Below are 13,305 nucleotides of genomic sequence, written 5' to 3' on the forward strand. Positions count from 1 at the left end.
TAGACTTGACAATTACTAGATCTTTCTAAACTAAACTGGCTTCTAAACTAAAAGCCAACTCAGGGCTGCTGCCGACACACAGTAAAGAACAAAGAGACGTGTTATTAGCAAATCTATACATCTTACAACTTACAGAGTAAATAAGTGATTATTGAGAGCTAAAGAGCTTATATTTCCAAATAATAAGAAAAATGGAGCCTTTTAGGGGTGCCTGGCTGGCTCAGTTGGTTAAGTGTCTGCCTTTAGCTCAGGTCATGCATCCAGCTCCCTGCTCAGCAGGGAGTCAACTTGTCCCTCTCTGCTGCGCCCTTTAGTTCATGCTGCCTCATGTGCTCGCCCTCTCTCTCTCTCCCGTGCTCTCTAGTGCACACTCTCTCTCAAAAAAATAAAATCTTTAAAAAAAAAAAAGAGCCTTTGAGTGTTTTACTGTTTCATACGACTATTTTGATGCTGATGGTGAATCTAAATAATATACAGTTCAAAGGTCAAGTGAAAAAAACAGATTGGGGAAATATACAGCCCTTTGGTTGAGTTCTGCTTTTATCACTAGCTATATGACCTTGAGCAAATCAGTTAACCGTATTCCTTAACCTATAAAAATAAAATGAGATAATATATATGGGAAAAGCCTAACATAGAGTCCATGTTTATCAGTAAAGTTTTCTCTGTAAGATCCTCCCCTTCCCATTTTATGTAACTAAGTCAGATTTAAGAGACCAACTGTGTGTGATTATTTTGTAATAGGACAATTTTTATAGGATTAGATCTCATAATTCATTGCCCTTGGGAGCATATTTAATTTTATAATCCCGCCTTTAAAATGAGAAACTGTAAATTTGTATTTGCACACTGAGACCAGAGGAATCTAGTCTTGGGAGTTAGAATGTGTGTCATAGAGGCAGACCCAGTCTGACTTTTCATGCAAAAACACTGCCCCAGCTGGGTCTACTACAACATGCATATCATGTTTTACTGCTGCAAATTCTTCCTTCCCCTAACACTTCCTTCTCTGCCCAGAGGACTGCTGGGGGAGGTAAGCAGGACAGACAGGATGGATGACAGATGGACTACCAAGCTTTTCCTTTCCAGCCATTTCCTTCTTCAGGTTAGGTCAGGTTTAGGAAAGGGTAAGATGACACACCTGTCTACCTCTTTGCCAAATGTCCCCTCTCCCCATGTCTATCTTGTGAGTTTAAGTATCTTTACAACCGCTGGTCATTGCCCTTATGCAAGTACACAGTATTGCTTCCACAGATATTACCTGGTGCTATTATGTGCTAGCTAATTCTTGTCACTAACTTGGAACTTACAGGATGACAGTATTGCAGAAATGTAAAGACCTAGCTCCTGAAGCAGCAGCTAGATAATGTTCTCAGCATCTAATGTAGAAATGTTGCATTGCATCATGGTTCATTTGTCAGGTCCTACTATGCCAGAAATGCCCTTCCCTTCTCACCTGATACTCTTCAACTGTGTCATGTCCTTGTGAAAGTCAGGTCTATCCTGACCAACCCATCTCTTCCTATCCCTGATTCTGGCCCTTAATGTCATTGTACTACTATGATGATTTGTCTCTTCTACCAGACTGTTGATTCCTTGAGCACAGAGACTCTTCCCTTACATATCAGCCCTCAAAATAATGGCTGGCATGCAACCACAGATGCTCAGCGTATGTTTGTCAAAAGAATATAGTAGGGCAGCCCAGGTGGCTCAGCGGTTTAGCTCTGCCTTCGGCCCAGGGCGTGATCCTGGAAACCCGGGATTGAGTCCCATGTCGGGCTCCCTGTGTGGAGCCTGCTTCTCCCTCTGCCTATGTCTCTGCCTCTGTCTCTCATGAATGGATAAATAAAATCTTCAAAAAAAAAAAAAAAAGTATAGTACTAAGTCCATTTTGCAATGGCCAAGGAAAGTATAAGGATGAATTGCAATTCATTCAATTCATTACATACAGCTGTTGGTAGCAGAAAAATCAAGTAAAGTGGTTTGTTTTCCTCTCATGTGAAAGAAGACAGTTGACAATTGGTATAAGGCATCCATCCAGCAGCTCCCATCTTTCTGCTCCATCTGAACGAGTCGTTCCATTTCTCAAGTTCAACTTCTTGTCCAAGATGGCTACCAGAGCACCAGACATCACGTCCATGATCAAGACCCAGAGAAGGAGGAAGAGAGGAAGGGCAAAATGTCTTCTCCCAGTTGAGACAACCGAAGGACCTTTTCTGGAAGCCCTATTCAGCAATAATCTGTTTACATCTCTGGCCATCCCAGCTGAGAAGAAGGCCAGAAACATAATCCGTTGGCCCACATATTGTCATCCAGAATGAAATCGGTGCTCTGTCAATGATAAAGAAGGAAAGATGGGATACTAGGCAGGCAGCTAGGTACCTCTCACAGTAATATTTAAATGGGAAAATGCCTTCTGAATACCAAATAGTTTATAAAAGAATTTTTATCAGTAAAGTGTTGACACTCCATAGATCATCAATTTGCAAAGGATTAGAATACGGTAAATACTTTTCACTGACCACGATTTACATGATGCAGAAGCTGTTTCAGAATTCTGCAATACTCAAGAGCTGCCAGGAGGATCTATTGTGCTTTTAATAATAATAGCTAACATTTATTGAGCATTTAATATGTATCCGGCAGTATTCTAAGTACTGTGAGTGAGTTCACTCCTTTAATTATTACCCTTTTTTTGCAATGAATGAAACTGAAGCACACAGATTGGTTAAGGAACATGTACAAGATCACACAGGATGCAGGAGCTGGGATTCAGACCAGAGTTTGGCTCAAACTTAACCTGTAAACTAACCGTGTGCAAGTACGGTTCCACTTAAATCATTTTGAGAAATTAGTTTTTACCAACCTTAGGAAAAAAGCTGCCTTAAGCATTGGGTGAAACAAATGAGTACATAACTTCAAAAATAAATGAGATACACACTGAATATGCTAAAGCCCACTGACTTGTACACTTTAAATAGGTAAACTGTCATATGTGAATTACAGCTAGGTAAAGCTTTTTTTTTTTTTTTCTTAAGGAATGGAATTCTGCATCAGCCTCTCCATATATTATGAGGCCTTGAAGAAGTCCATGCCCATGACATCTCTTTTATGAAACAGATAAAAATTCCTGATCTCATGATTTAATTGGCAATGAAAATGTATAAAAACTACCTTGTATGATGCTAAAAAAAATATGCGAGGGATTATTGAATGATCAGTGATGCAATCTAGGTAAAGTGATCAGTACAGACAAACTGCTATGAAGGTTATGATTTCATGACCTACAATTTTATAAACTCAATTTTTTTTTTTTTAAGATTTTATTTATCCATGAGAGACACACAGAGACACAGGCAGTGGGAGAAGCAGGCTCCCTGCAGGGAGCCCAATGCAGGACTCAATCCCAGGACCCCGGGATCATGACCTGAGCCCAAGGCAGATGCTCAACTACTGAGCCACCCAGGGGCCCCATGAACTTGAACTGTTAAACTAATTCTTAAGTCTTTCCTCTTCTGCCCCTGAGGCACCTGTGCATTGTGGCCCATCAGAGATGGTGTGATTTTGGTAAAACATGAATTTATCTTCTTACTTACAATTCAAAACTCTCTGGTCCTCACGTCTTTCAAGCTGTTCAAAAAAAGGACCATACTATTCATTGTTTTGTTTTCTAAAAGAGCAGTGAGAGGACTCTAAAAGAAAGTGGGGCAATCTTTGTGCATGCCATTTCTTCTGAAAGGCAAATGCCCCTTTACTAGCATTTTCTTTCTGTGATTCTCAGAAGCCTGCATCACTGACCATTCAATAATCCTTCAAATATTTAATACCTACTATGTATCAGAAACGGCTTGTCCCTGAGAATGACAATGACATTATTGCTCACATTTACAATCCAATAGCCGGTGACCAAATTTCTGAAAAGCCATGTAAAGTTTCTTTGGGAGGCTGCTGTTACTCAGCATTGTTTGAAAGCAAGTAAGAACAGTCAGATGCCACTTACTGAATATCTACTATTTTGCAGGCTCTATGCCAGATACTACACGTTCACGTTATATTAATTGAGGATTTAGGATGGGGGCATAGACCAATCCACATGCTAATTAATACCTCAATTAAACCATGGGTGGAATGAATGGAAATTGTACAATTCGAGTCAAGGGGACATGGTCTGTCACCATATTTTACACACAGGTTGAACTGACTGCCCTGCCTCTTCCACTTGGTATTTTCAAGATCAGATACAAAATTTCAAATAGAGAAGGAACATTCTTTAGTCTAATTTTTTCATTCATTAAGATGAACACGGATTTTAAAACAAAAATAATAGGACAGGAAGCAATATCAAACGTCATTTGCCTTTAGGCACAGTTATATTCAAAGCGTCTAAAATGTCATGAAGTATTTTATGAAGTTGTGTGGCTGTAAATCTCAAGTAGATGCTGTGGTGATATGATAGAGCAAGTTAACATAGATTCAGGGATGACATAATCACCCATCCATGACCTGACTTTCTGGTTAAAACTCCACTCCCTCCCAATCCAGATTCAGCAATGAGATTATTGGACTGAGGTTTTTAACAGATAGGTGGGCATTCTCATTTTTACTCTCTGTTAAACATAGGTCCTCCATCGGCTCCACCCAGTTACATCTGAAGCCATAGTTAAGCACAGTCAATGATAAGCACATAAGGTGTCCTGTAGGGATGAAGGCAGGAAAGTAGGAGCAGAATGAATGGGAAGATCACCTACTGCCAGGGCATGACATGAAAGCCCTGCTGAAAGTCCTTCAAGAAAAGCCTCAAGATGCATTGATAAAAATTTAAGCAGATCTATTGTTGGGAAAGAATAGAACTCTATTATAACCAGGTACAGGTACATCACACTGAAATATCAAATACGCAACTATTTGACAAGTAATCAAATTAGGATTATTGTGAAGTATAGCTTTTCCATTTTTTTTTTTCATTTAACTTCATTCCTTAAAAAAAAAAAAAGTCAGACGTTACATGAACTTTAATATTAATCTAGCTTTGGCAGAGGTGTGGTGGTTTAATGGATTAGAGCATTTAGCTTTTTACCCCAGAGAGCAGTATTTCTTCTTTCTCTCCATAATTAGATAATCTGCTCCTACCCATTACCAGGGCACTAAATTTCAAATTCTCCATACACCTGAGCAGGCTGCTACATATCTGGCCATCTTAATTTTAGTCTTGATTTATTGAAGCTGAATTACATTCCTAACTTCCTGGAGCTCTGGGTGAATTTTATTGCAAAAGCAATGGGGAGAAAGTTACCATCATATATCTCTCTTGCTGGGCAGAGCTTTTAGGTACACAAGGGGCTCTATATCCCACTGCTCCATGTCTTGTATGCTGAATTTATAACACTTCAAAGCCCAGCTCTAGGGTTACATACAGGCATATCAGAGATGAGATGGGGAATTTGATTTTGCAATAATGATTACTTGTTGCTGGAGCCCACATTCCTGCAGGCTCTGCCTTTATTCCCAATACTGCTGGTGAATAAAACTAATTCCAACTGCTACCTAATCTAGCAAAACTCATCTTTCACTTACAAGAGAGGCCAAAAGAAGGTTAGACAGGAAGTCAGGTGAATTTGAGATGTTGGCTATTTTTGCTATTAAGTCTCAAGGATTTCTGCTTCCATTATCATGATTCCTTTAGGAATATCTTAATCTTTTAAACTTTCATTTCTTTTCAGGGAGGATGAAAGCCTTGCATCTTTTCCAGCCTGGTGAGTTAATGTGATGGCTCGTTCGTGCTGTCTCTTCCACTTCAAAGAGACTGATCCCCAGGGCTAGCCAATTGTATTATGAATCCGGCAGATTTGGCTTGCCATTCCTGCTGAGTGTCATCTGTCCTAACAGTCTCGCCGTGGATAATTTTTGTCCTCCCTAACATCATCTGCTTGAGAAATTTGTGCCTGGCAGGCCTGTCTGTCCAAGTTAAGCTTGAAATACAGTAGCCACACCGTTAATATGACAAGGCATAGCTCTAAACAATAAGGCCAGAGGCTTGCTTTGACCAGGACCAGAAACTTCCAGCCATCTGATTACCAATTCCAAAGTTTCTTTGGTGTAGTCCATGAACTAGTCTGTTCATATAACATAGGCTACCGTTCCTCTATTGTCTCATTGTTCCTGACCTTCTGCAACACACACACTCTTATCCCACAGTCACTTAGAGATTTTTAACCATTTGGTTGGCTTCATAAGCTTTGTAGTATCTGACTGCTTTCAGCATTTGACTTCAGCCCTGTCACTTCCATAAAAGAACTCTAGAGTTGACTATCATTGTCGGAAGTTTGGGGAATGTGTAACAGACATTACACTAAAGCAGTGGTTCTCAGACTTTCACATGCATGGTAAATCACCTAGTACTTTTCAAAACACAAGTTGCTGGGCTCCAATTTGAGTTTGTGTGATTCAAGAGATCTGGTTGGTGACCTCGCCATAAGGACCATTGTACTACAGCTGTCCAAAGCTTGGGTGACAGTCAGGCATAGAGTAGCTCTAGCACTCAACAACTGGTACCTTGGAGGCACCTGGGGGGCTCAGTCGGTTAAGCGTCTGTCCATGATCTCAGGGTCCTGGGATTGAACCCCGCATCAGGCTTCCTGCCCAGTGGGGAACATGCTTCTCCTTCTCCTGCTGCTGCTTTCCCTGCTTGTGCATGTGTGTTCACTTTCCCTTTCTCTCTGTCAAATAAATAAAATCTTTAAAAAAAAAACTGGTATTTTTTGTCAAATTCTCTGAAGGTTTGACCAGCGGTGGTGATGGAGCAGTCTATGTTTTGACTGGTTGGCCCCATCAGAGGAGCACAGTTCTTCTTTGGGGTGGCCCTGCATTAGACTCTCTAATCTTTTTCTCTCCTTTGCTTTTATTAGTTTCTTCTATTTTTAATTTTTTTCATCTGCTTCAAAAATAGGTTAGACAAAAGGGGATAAATAGTAATGTCAACAAAAAATGTTTCAGAGGAAATCTCACAAAGTGGATACGATGAAAACCAAAATAAATTTAGGAAATCCCTTCCCCCAATTATGCTTATCCTTGGTGCGCTTATACCAAGGAATAAATTTCAATTTTCTCAATATGTATATAATTAAGTGCCCATTTCATTTCTATTTTCTGATTTTTGTAAGCTTCAATATGGATTTAGCAAATATTACCCTGAAGTCAGAACTTTACTCCTACTAAATTATTTCCATGATTTAGATGTCTTAATTCTCAAAAAAAAAACAATAGTTGGAAAAAGTCTCTTGTAGTTCCATAGTTTAAAAGTGTCTGATATTGAGTCTCTGGAAAATGATCTTGTATGGTGTAATATGAAGAGAGCAGCTATTTTTAAAAACAGAATATGAGAACAGCTCTTCTTAAAAACACAGAAGTACCTAGTATATGCTTCACAATATTTTTTGAAAAGACAGAACTTTAGAATTGGAGGATATAATATAGGTTGCCACAGGCTGGGATGGGGACAGAGAGGAAGGTAGGTGTGACTTCAAAAAGGCATCCTGGGGACCATATGGCTTTGAAACTTTTCAATATATTGACTGTGATGATAGAGACATGAACCTATCTATAGGTTCATGTATAATTAAATTGTAGAAAGCCAGGGACACCAGGGTTGCTCAGTCGGTTGAGCATCTGACTCTTGGATTTAGCTCAGGTCATGGTCTCAGGGTGGTGAGTTCAAGTCCCACATCAGGCTCCATGGAGTTTACTTGGGATTCTCTCCCTCTCTCGCTGTCCCTCCCCCTCCTAACACATCTTTTTTTTTTTTTTTAAGATTTTATTTATTTATTCATGAGAAACACAGAGAGAGGCAGAGACACAGGCATAGGGAGAAGCAGGCTTCCTGCAGGGAGCCCAACGTGGAACTCGATCCCAGGACCCCGGGATCACGCCCTGAGCCAAAGGCAGACACTCAACCGCTGAGCCACCCAGGCGTCCCTCTAATAAATGAATCTTTTAAAAAATTGCATACAGCTAAATACACACACACACACACACACACCATAAATACAAGTAAAGTGGGAAAAGTGGATAAGATTAGTGGATTGTATCAATGTTAATATCCTGGTTGTGATAGTAACAATTACAAAATGTTACCATTGGGAGGAAAACCAGGTGAAGTGTACAAGGAATCCCTCTGTATTATTTCTTGCAGCTCTGTGAGAATCCATAATTATCTCAAAGTTTTATTTAAGGATACAGAAAGATCTCATCAATCCAGACAACAAGAGATAGCACTAGACCTTCTGCAAGATGACACAGAGTCCAAGAACATCCTGATCCTAGCTGGAGATGCAACAGCGCTGCTAATGTGGCTCTTCTCTGACTCCTTGCTATGGACCTACCCATCCCAGAGAAGGACATAACTCAGTGGTGTGCAGAACGGTACAATCAAACAGCTAGGACATGTATCTGCAGACGGTAAGCAACACAATTGCAGAAAAGTAGTTGTGTCCTGATTTAATATTGTTCTCTTTGGTAGACTGTACCCTCACTGAGGAAGGGAAAAAGCTGAGCAGTCTTCCTCACCACTCTGTCTTGGCTCCTAGCACTGCACTTGGTACGTAGAAAGTGCTCACTACATGCTTGTCAAATGTGTTTGAATGAAAAAAACGCACAGCCCATACGGCCTCTTGGAGGCAGAATGGCTTCTCTCTTCCCTCTTCCCAACTTCCCTTCCCCTCTCTCTCCTCACCCACCATCTACATGTAAACACACACACAGGGATCAGGGTTCCTTCTGCCACCAGTCATCTAACTTGGGACCAGTCATTTAACCTCTCTGTGCCTCAGCATCTTCTATCCTCATTGAAGATGCGGATAATAATAACAATTATGCCTCCCTGAAAGGACTGATATGAGGGTTAAATGAATTAATATGTGAAGAGCACTTACAGCATTATCTGGCAAGTCATGGATGTCATGTAGGTGTTTGTTCAACTGCAACACAACCCTGACACTGACTATAGGAGTTAGCTTAGACCCCACAGGTAAAGGACACCATCCTCTACAAGATTGCCCTTGCTTCAGATACCAGGCATAAGCTCCAGGTTCCCAAGCCACCTGTGTTTCTGACCAGCTGTCTACAAATTTTGGAGGTTCCCACTCTACCCCTCTCGGGTTCAATAATTCATTAGAATGGTTCACAGAACTCAGGAAAGCACCATACTTATTATTATGGTTCTATTGTAAGGGATACAAATCGGGGCCAGCCAAATGAGTATATGCATGGGGTAAGATCTGAGAGGGTCCCAAACACGAAGCTTCTGTATCCTCAGTATGCCCCACCCTCTAGACACATCAGTGAGAGATTACCAACTTGGAAGATCCCTGGAGCTTCTGTGTCCAGGAGGTTCTCTTGAGGTTGCATTACTTAGGCATAGATGCTTGAATTATTGGCCATGTGACTGGACTCAGTCCCCAGTCCCCCTCCTCTCCTAGGAGGTCAGTTTGATATTACATGGCTCAGAGCCCCAACCCTCTGATCACACGCTGGTCTTCAAGCATGGCCAGGTACCATCTTGAAACCATCTAAGGGCCCTTGAGAGTCACCTTGTTGGCATAAACCCAGGCCACCATGAATAACAAAGACACTGCTGTCACTTGAGATATTCCAAAGATTTGGAGGTGATCTCCAAGGAACCAGGAACCTGAAAGATCAGCCAAATTCTTTATTATACAACATAAATAAAGTCTACTGAAGTAAACAGGCGGAGGGGGCAAGGAAAACATTTTCCTTGGAAAATGAAGGGAGTGTCTATAAAGAGAGGAAGCAGAAATATGCCTGGCAAGTCATGGCACAGTGGAAAGAGCCCCTAGCTGACTGGGCTTTGCTACACTGAAGTGCACCAGCCTTGTAGTGTCTCAAGACCAGAGCTCTGACTATGGTTCTGCTGTTTTATAGCTACGATGCCATCTTCCAGGAGTATGTGGATCATTGTAACCCATCGTAAACCCTGTCTATGGGAGGTGGGCATAATTGAAACACACACAATTTAGTGAATTTATTAATTATTTCTCAAAATCTTATTATTTCTCAAAAATGTATGGTTTCTCACAAAATTCATTATCTCTCACATTCCTATGCGTCGATTAGGCAGTTGTCTGGCTTCCTGTGGTGGTATCAGCTCCACTGCAGTTTGTGTGACTCCATTCCAAAAGGCTGATGGCTGGGATGGAAAGAGCCAAGAATGGCTCCCTCACACATCGGGAGCCTTGTGCTGACTGTCTGGTGCATCAGTTCTCACCCACACAGCCTCTCTCTACCCATGGTGTCTCACCTTCCAGTGCTTCTCCATGTGAGGCCTTGCTACAGAAGGACAGCCTGGACTTCCTGACAAGAGAGCAAAAGTAGGAACTAACAGGGGTCTCAAGGCCTCAGCCTGGTACAACATCTTTTCCACCGTGTTCTATTTGTCCAAGTAAGTCACAGAGCCAGTGCAGATTCAAGGAGAGGGGAAACAAACTCCACCTATTGATGGGAAGAGCAGCATGTTGCATACGTACACAGGTAGGGAAGGAATCACTGCAGTCGCCTTTGGATTCTCTACCATATTCTCTGACCCTCAGTTCACTCATCAAAATGGGTATTTTGATAGCTACCTCAACTAGATTCATGAGAAGATTAAAAGACATGGCATATGTGGTAGCATTTTATTTTATTTTTTTAATTTATTGGTATTTTTTTTTGCTATGTAAATGTTTTATTTTTTTTTTATTGGTGTTCAATTTACCAACATACAGAATAACCCCCAGTGCCCGTCACCCATTCACTCCCACCCCCCGCCCTCCTCCCCTTCTACCACCCCTAGTTCGTTCCCCAGAGTTAGCAGTCTTTACGTTATGTCTCCCTTTCTGATATTTGTGGTAGCATTTTATAAATGGTAAAGTGCTTTTAAAAAGTACAAGATGGGCGGCCCGGGTGGCTCAGCGGTTTAGCGCCGCCTTCAGCCCAGGGCCTGATCTTGGAGACCCAGGATCGAGTCCCATGTTGGGCTCCCTGCATGGAGCCTGCTTCTTCCTCTGCCTGTGTCTCTGCCTCTCTCTCTCTGTATGTCTCTCATTAATAAATAAATAAAATCTTAAAAAAAAAAAGTACAAGATATTTTAGTGGGGGGTGATAAAGGTGGATCGGAAGAATGAGAACAGATTACACAGGGCCTTAAAAAGAGATGGAGGAGGTTATTGTAGTCATAACATGCATTGAGCATTTGCTATGTGCCAATCATTGTATTAAGTGCTTAGTGGGAATTATCTTCTTTAGTCATCACAGTCTTATAAATGGATATATTTTTAAAGATTTTTTATTTGTTCATGAGAGACAGAGAAAGAGAGAGACAGAGACACAGGCCAAGGGAGAAGGAGGCTCCATGCAGGGAGTCCGACGTGGGACTCGATTCTGGGTCTCCAGGATTACACCCTGGGCTGAAGGCAGATGCTCAACCACTGAGCCACCCAGGCTGCCCTTAGAATTCTTCTTTCAGTTATAATCAGGGAGGTGGCTGCTACCCTACAACTACTGAAACAGAATTTTTGTTCTTTTTTTAAAAAGATTTTTTAAAAAGATTTTATTTATTTATTCATGAGACACAGAGAGGCAGGGATACAGGCAGAGGGAGAAGGAGGCTCTTCGCAGGGAGCCCAACATGGGACTCGATCCCCAGAGTGGGATCACACCCGAAGCTGAAGGCAGGTGCTTAACTGCTGAGCCACCGGGGCCACCCGAAACAGAATTTTTCAATGTGGAACCTAGAATCTGCATACTTAGCAGCCTTGTTATTGTGGAAGAAGCATTAACCTCCCTCTACAATTATGAGCCTTCTCAGGTTTTTCAGTATTTCAAAGGCACTAAGAAAAAAAAAAAGGCACTAAGAAGACAAGCTGAAAGGAAGTTTAAACTAGCAGGTGCAGAAGGAAATGTGAATAAGAGAAGTACTTAAAAGTGGGGAAAATAGGGATCCCTGGGTGGCGCAGCGGTTTGGTGCCTGCCTTTGGCCCAGGGCGCGATCCTGGAGACCCGGGATCGAATCCCACGTCGGGCTCCCGGTGCATGGAGCCTGCTTCTCCCTCTGCCTGTGTCTCTGCCTCTCTCTCTCTCTCTGTGTGACTATCATAAATAAAAAAAAAAAAAAAGTGGGGAAAATAATGACCGCTTTAAAAATAATTACATTTTCTAGAGATTGCTGCTAAAACTTAAGGAGATGAAATTGAGTCTAGAAGGGTCACAAACCAGACTCAACCATGTGCAATTAACCAAATGTGCACTTCATGCATTCATTCATCTACTTTAGGCCTCTTTGCCTTTGGGCTTGCTATTTCCTCTGCCAGAAATCCCCCAAGTTCCATCTTCTTCTCCCCCAACCTAACATCTCTTCGTTCCAGTTCTGAGGACAGGTGTGTGTCGAGCACGTGTACTGCACCTTCCTCCACACTATCACTTGTAGGCTTCCGATTGAAAGTGTTGGCTTCCGTCCCATCCTCAACACTAGACTGCAAGACCCTTGAGGGTGAGGGCTGAACAGGAGGGGAGGGACAGGGGGAGGCTGGATCATCCTTAGAAAGAGCCCCTGGATGAGCACAGGAGTGAAGGAGCCACTGGGAAGCTACACATTGAACTGTGAGCAAACACGAAGACTCGCTGAGATCCCGGGATGAACTTCATGGAGTTTTCACAAACAGCAGCAATCAGATGCGTGCAGCCCCTAAGCTGACATCATGACCACAATCCAAAGCAGCCTAGCAGGCCGGTCCCTTCCATAATCACATGCACTTTATTTTAGCCTATGTAACACCTGGCTGAAATTTTGCACATACAAATGCCAAGGACACATGGGCACGAATGAGCCTAAGTGGGCAAGGTACCTAACCTTTAACCCTATTTCTTCATTTGTTGGAAAGAGACGATAAAACCCTTTCCCCAGGTTGCTAGGATGACCTCAGGTGGCAATGCACGGCAAGGTGCTTTGCAAAACACTGGTGGCAGGTAAGAATAGAGATAATATACTTCTACTACCGTTAATATTATTCCTCGACTGTGTCCCGTCTCTCCCAACCTCTCTAAACCGGAATAAATTCCAGCGGGTCTAAGGAGAAGTAGGAGTTTCGCTCAGCCTTGCAATACCGGCAGCAGCTGCCCTCACCCAACATGGCCGCAGCTGCTTCCCGCAGTTCCCGTCTCCGGCTACGCTAACGCAGCTGCCCGCCGCGGAGACTCAGCTCTCCCCCGCGCGCTTTGATGACGTCCCGAACCCGCGCCCGGAAGGCGGGCAGCGCG

The sequence above is a fragment of the Canis lupus genome, chromosome 37 (genome assembly GCF_048164855.1).
Source record: "Canis lupus baileyi chromosome 37, mCanLup2.hap1, whole genome shotgun sequence".
Taxonomy (NCBI): domain Eukaryota; kingdom Metazoa; phylum Chordata; class Mammalia; order Carnivora; family Canidae; genus Canis; species Canis lupus.